General features: G+C 42.3%; 1 protein-coding gene across 3 annotated transcripts in view; it reads right to left on the bottom strand.

The window, feature by feature from the left end:
- lhfpl3 (LHFPL tetraspan subfamily member 3) overlaps nt 1-7103 on the bottom strand; it is a 352207-nt gene that overhangs the window by 3728 nt on the left and 341376 nt on the right. The window lies entirely within an intron of this gene.

Here is a 7103-nt window from a genome sequence, read left to right as displayed (position 1 = left end):
ATGTGAATTGGCCATGCTAAATTGCCCCTTAATTGGAAAAAAAAAATTTTGATCTTAATTTATATTGGAAAATGTAATTCTTCTGTAAAATGTGTAACATAATTAATAAAATGATATGAACATTTTGGTGTTATTTTTTATAACAATATAAATACTGAGGATGCAACAAATTAGAAGATGACATTAAAGATTTTGCACAAGTCATATTTTTGATCAAAAAAATTAGAAAAATCAATGTTAAATTGGATTAATTGGCTTATTTCTATAGAGATATACTGAAGTATTTTTAAGTGTTTTTTTCCAATTGAGGCAATTTAGTGTGGCCAATCCACCTGCCCTGCACATTTTTGGGTTGGAGGGGTGGGGGTTGGGATGGGGCGAGACCCCGCAGACACGGAATTTCTAGAGATATTCTTGGACCATACTTAGTACTGTGTACAGTTCTGGCTGCTATATTATAATTTTTTTTTTAGGTTAAGCCAGCATGTATTGCCATCCCGAGTTGCCCTTCAGAAGGTGGTGGGGAGTTGCCTTCTTGAACCGCCGCAATCCCTGTGGTGTAGGTACACCCACTGTGCTGTTAGGGAGAGTTCCAGGATTTTGCCCCAACCATAGCGAAGGAATGCCGATTATATATCCAAATCAGGGTGGTGAGTAACTTGGAAGGGAACCTCTGGGTGTGGGGTTCCCAGATATCTGCTGCCATCGTCCTAGATGGTAGTGGTTGTGGTTTGGAAGGTGCTGTCTAAGGAACCTTGGCGAGTTACTGCAGTGCATCTTGTAGTTGGTACACGGCTGCCACTGTTCGTCGGTGGTAGAGGATTTGAATGTGGAAGGGGGAGCAATCGAGTGGGATGCTTTGCCCTGGATGGTGTCAAGCTTCTTGTGTTGTTGGACCTGCACTCATCCAGGCGAGTGGAGAGTATTCCATTACTCCGACTTGTGCCTAGATGGTGGACAGGCTTTGGGGGGGGTCAGGAGATGCGTTACTCGCTGTAGGATTCGTTGCCTTTGACCTGCCTTGGTAGCCACAATATTAATATGGCTGCTTCAGATTCTGATCAATGGTAACCCCCCAGGATGTTGATTGTGGGGGATTCAGCAATGGTAATGCAAATTGAATGTCATGGGGCGATGGTTAGATCCTCTTTTGTAGGAGATAGTCATTGCCTGGCACTTGTATGGCGTGAATGGAACTTGGTACTTGACAGCCCAAGCCTGTATATTGTCCAGGTCTTGCTGCATTTGTACGTGGACTGCTTCGTTATTTGAGGAGTCACAAATGATGCTGAACATTGTGCCATCATCTGCAAAGATCCCCACTTCTGACCTTTATGATGGAATGTAGGTTATTGATGAAGCAGCTGGAGATGATTGGGCCTAGGGTACTATTTCCGCTAAAGATACTGAAGAGGATACAGGCATTGTTCATTTTTAAATCATCTACGGGTTGTGGGTGTATCGCTGGCTAGGCCAGCATTTGTTGCCCATGGGAGGGTGCTGCCTTGAACCGCTACAGTTCCTGAAGTGTAGGTACATCTACAGTGCTGTTAGGGAGGGAGTTCCAGGATGTTGACCCAGTGACAGTGAATGAACGGTGATATTTCTCCAAGTCAGAATGGTGAGTGACTTGGAGGGGATCATCCAGAGGGTGGTGTGCGCAAGAGCCTGTTGTCTGAGGAACTTTGGTGAGTTCCTGCATCTGGTAGAATGTACATACTGCTGCCACTATTCGGCCGTGGTATAGGGATTGAATGTTTGTAGAAGGGGTACCAATCAAGTGGGCTGATTTGTCCTGTTGTCTGAGCTTCACTCATCCAGGCAAATGAAGAGTATTCTATCACACTCCTAACTTGTGCCTTGTAGATGGTGGACAGTCTTGGGGGAGTCAGGAAGCGAGTTACTCGCTGTAGTATTCCTAACCTTTGACCTGCTCTTGAAGCCACCGTTTTTATTTATATGCTACTTCAGCTTCTAGTCAATGATATGGATGTTGATGGTGGGGAACTCTGTGATGGTAGTGCCACTGAATGTCAAAGGGCAATAGTTTGATCCTCTCTTGGAGATGGTCATTGTCTGGCATTTGTGTGTGTGTATCTGTTAATGTTACTTCCCGCTTTTTAGCCCAAGCCTGGATATTGTCCAGGTCATCTGCATTTGGATGTGGACTGAGGTTATACCCATTGAGCAGAGATGAACAGGCTGGGTTTCTTTTCCTTTGAAAAGAGGAGATGGGGGACCTAATAGATGTACAGTCTTTATACTGAATCAATTATGGATGGTTCTGATGGAAACACTACTTGCTCATTTGTATAGAATAGCAAAACTGAAGGCCATCAATATAAGGTACCAAGAAATCAAATCGGGAAAGAAGAAACCTTTTACCCGTAGAGTGGTGAGAATGTGGAACTTGATGGGAAGTAATTGAGATGAATGGTATAAATGCAATATAAGCAGAGGCTAGATCAGAAGGGAACAGAGGGTTGTACTGAGTGACTAAGGACACAAAGACTCAGTGCAGCATAAATGCCAACATTGTTGGGTCAGATGGCCTATTTTTGTGCTATTGTCTTAATTCTATGAAATTAGTTTGAACAGGTTGGATATGGGACTGCAGTGCAAAAATGCCTGTTAATCAACTTGGTACTAAATTAACAACCTCACTCAGGCTAGAGCAATTGGTGGTGCACAATGGTGACATTAGTCCAGAGATTTCCATTCTTCAGAGGTTGGAATTGAGGCACTTTAATAGGGTGGAGTAGAGTCAACTTTACTGTGCATTGAACCTGTGCCATAATGAATGTGAACACTTGATGCTGTTTCTCAACAGAGAAATGGATAATTCAGAATAATAAAACTTCCTTGTGTGACCACTTTCGATGGAATGTGGGAGAAAAAAAGACGACACTTAATCTTTCTATAATTGTGATGCTTATTTATGGCGAATTGTTTAATAAGGAACAATTTACAAGCTAATCGATTCTATTTATGATGTTTTAATTTGAACAGCTATCAATTCAGCTACATCAATGACAAATTATCATGCTTTGACCAAAATGTGCAAACTATCAATGCTTTTACTTTTTTGTTGTCTTGGAACAAAATTAGCTGCCTAGACCTCACACATAATTCAGGGTTTTCCTGACGGCCAATACTATTCAAACAAACTGCATTGTTTTATTTCTGTAATGCCACATATTTGTATGGTTAACAAAATGCCTGGAAATGTCATCCACACAGATAGTGTGACTAACAACCTATCGTTCTAAACACTTGCATATCTGAGATCTATTTATAATTGATGCAGTGCACAAATATGGGTTTAAGCTTCAGTTTTCTTTGGGGTCTTCGCCATTCTCTGAGCACGCAGTATAGGCAGTGGGTGCCGAGCCATATGCAGAAGAAGGAGCCAAGCTTATATTATCACAGAATTGTTATGTCACAGAAAGAGGCCCACTGGTTCTCCAAACCAGCATTATGGCTTTACCCTGTACACGTGCATACTGTTTCTGTACAAGTAATCATCTAATGCCCTCTTGAATGCCTCAATTGGACCCGCCACCACCACCCTTCCAGACATTGCAATCCAGATACAAACCACCCATGTGAAAAAGTTATTCTCACATCACATCTGCTTTTGTAAATCACCGTAAGTCTGTGCCCTCTTGCTCTTGGTCCATTCACAAGCAGGAACAGTTTCTCCCTACCTACTCTCCAGCCCCCTCACAATTTTGAATATCTTCATCATCTCCTCAGCCGCATTCTCTCCATGGAGAACAGTACCAACCTCCGATCTATCCTCATAACTGAAGTTTCTCATTCCTGAAACCATTCTTGTAAACATCTGCACTCTCCGTGCATTCACATTCTTCCTATAGTGTGATGTTTAGTGCTGTACACAATAATCCAGCTGAGGTCTAAGTAGTGTCTTGTATAAGTTCAGCATAATCACCTTTCTCTTGTGCTCTATGTCCCTATTAAAAAGGACCGGAATACTATTTTACGTTCTCTCCATCTTCAATGATATATGTACGTCACCCAGGCACCTCTGCTCCTGCACCCCTTTAGGAATTTTACCCTTTATTTATATTGTCTCTCCATGATAAATCCTGCCAAAATGCGTCATCTTGCACTTTTCCGCATTGAACCTCATTTGCCTATCTGGCCACTCCCCTAACTTGACCATGTCCTTCTGAAGTCCTACACTGTCCTCTTCACAGTTTACAATACTTCCAAGTCTTGTATAATATGCAAATTTTGAAATAGTCTCCTGTACACCAAGATCTAGATCCTTTGTGTATATCAGGAAAAGAAAGGGTCCCAAACAGATTCCTGGGGAACACCACTACAAACTTTCTGACAGCCTGAAAAATATCCACTGACCACTTTACACTCTGCTTCCTATTATTCAGCCAATTTTGTGTCCATGTTGCCACTGTCCTTCTAATTCCATGAGCTATTCCTCAAGTCTATTGTGTAGCATTGTATTGAATGCCTTCTCAAAGTCCAAGTACACCACATCAACAGCATATTCCTCATTGACCCTTTCTGTTACCTCTTCCAAGTTAAACATTATTTCCCTTTTAGAAATCCATGTTGGCTCTTACTTGTCCACTGCTGATGATAAACTGACTGGTCTGTAATTGATAGAGCTACCTTAGAACCTTTTTTGAACAAAGCCATAACATTTGCATCTCTCCAGTCCTCGGGCAGCTCCCCAGAGTCTCTAAGACTGGAAGATTATGACCAGCATCCCCATAATTTCCACTCGCTTCCTTCAAAGTCCTTGGATGCATCTCATCTGGTCCCGGTGCCTTGTCAGCTTGCAGTACCAGCTGTCTATTCAACACTTCCAGGCACAGAATTTCCTCAACTCACCATATCCTGGTTAGCATCTATCTAAGTAAAGGGAAGTATCAATTTAATATCTCAGCTTTGCCCCTGCATCCATGTATAAATCTGCTTTTCGATCCCTAATCACTCTACCTTTTTTTAAAAAACTATTTATATGTCTATAGAAGACTTTGGGATTCCTCTTTATCATGGCTGCCAGACTTTTTTCTCAATCCCACTTCACTTCTCCAATGTGCTTTTGCACCTCCCCTCAAAACGTTGTATAATCCTCTTGGTTCTCAACTGTATGTTCTACCTGACACCTGTCATAAACACACTTTTTCTTCCTTATCTTAATTTCTATCTCCTTTTTCATCCAGGAAGCTCTAGTTAATTTTTTTTGCCCCTCTTTGCCCTTTACACTACAACTGTCCCAAGTCTACATTCGGGTTAATTCAATTCAAGTCCCCCAATCGAAACTACTCTAATGTTTGCATCTCTATAATTGTTTTCTTCTACATCCTTGTCACTAGGCAGTCTATAGACTACACCAAACATTGTAATTGCACCCTTTTTTTTTGAATTCGCTATAGCCGAATTGATTATGTCCTTGAATCCTCTGACATCCTCTTTCTCCAGCACTGCAATGCTCTCCCTAATCAACTATGGCCCCCTTTCCTTCCTGAACACCTCGCACCCAGGAATATTTAACTCTCAATCATGGCCTTCCTTGAGCCAGGTTTCTCTCATCACCACAAATCCTATTTTCACAATGCAATCTATGTTTTTAACTTCCCAATCTTATTTGCTTTCTTTCGTTCTTTCACATTGATGCACTGTAACTCTGATTTAGATATAATTTTGACTTAAACCTGCTATTTTCTATACTAGTACTTTCTGTTCTCTCTCTCTCCCTTTTCCACCCCCCCCACTTTCCCCACAACCCCCAAATATTTTGTGCATCCTGGTATTCCTCTCATATTTCCTCTTGGTTCCCACACCCCCTGTTGAGTTAGTTCCCCTGACGATACTAGCAAAACACTCTGTCCCAGCTGTCATCAGGTGCAACCCGTCTGGCTTGTACAGTGCCACCTCCTCCAGAGCCTGTCTCAGGGATCTCCCTCCTGCACCACCTTTTGAGCCACATATTCATATCTGCATTTTCTTTCTATTTCTGTTGTCGTGTTTGTGTGGAACTGGGAGTAATCCAGAGATTACTACCTTTTGAGGTCCTGCTTGCTAATGTTTTGCCTAGCTCCCTAAATATTGGTGGCTGGACCCCATCACACTTCCTACCTAAGTCATTGGTACCAATGTGGACTATATCCTCTGGCTGTTCACCCACCCCCCAAAATAATTCCTGCAGCCACTTTCTGGCATCCTTGACCCTGGTACCAGGGAGGCAACATAACCCTCCTGGAGTCACATCTACGGCCACCGAAACGCCTGTCTGGTCCCCTAACAAATTAATCCCCTTTCACTGTTGTTCTTCCCTCCTTCCTCCCCTCTTGTACAGCCGAGCCGTTCATGCACTCTGAAGTACCAGTACTCTCTCCAGCTTTCAAAATAGAAAGCTGATTTCTGAGCAGGAGCCGTGGGGACTTCTGCACTACCTGCCTAGTTCTCTTGGATTGCCTGGTGGTCACCCATTACCCTCTGCCTCTAGACCCTTAAGCTGCAGTGTGACCACCTCTTTCAACGTGCTACCTACATAGCTGTCAGCCTTGTGAATGCACCGCAGTGACTCCAGGTGCCACCTGAGCTTTGAAACCTGGAGCTCAAGTCTCTGCAGTTGGCAATACTTACTGCACATATGGTTATCTAGGACACTAGTAGTTGTCCATGGCTTCGCCCATATTATAGGGGCATTCCATTTGACTGAAGCTCTACCATTTATTTGGATTACATGAATTGTATTACCTTACTATGTTATTACAATCCTAGCCTGACCTCAACAATGGCTTGGATTCTGCACAGAAACCCCAATATTGTATTTTAATTTTATAAAACTGAGGAAAAGATACCCCTCTCCAGGAGTGATTACACAAATAATTATGGATATGGTATCTTAAAACAAACTTTATTAATAACCCTTTGTGAAATATCTTTAACATCACACCAGAAAATAACTTGTAGTTGCCCCTTAAACAATGCTGTTCAATACAGTACCCTTAGCTGCTATCTTTATTCCCACTCAAACAAGGAAACCATCTCAGCTCTCAATCCACTGTTAAACTACCATTAGCACATGGGAATACCTGCTTTAAAGA

Source organism: Scyliorhinus canicula, chromosome 11 (assembly GCF_902713615.1).
Source record: "Scyliorhinus canicula chromosome 11, sScyCan1.1, whole genome shotgun sequence".
NCBI lineage: Eukaryota > Metazoa > Chordata > Chondrichthyes > Carcharhiniformes > Scyliorhinidae > Scyliorhinus > Scyliorhinus canicula.
Note: the sequence above shows the minus strand (reverse complement) of the source record. Positions and strands in the feature narration are given on the sequence as shown.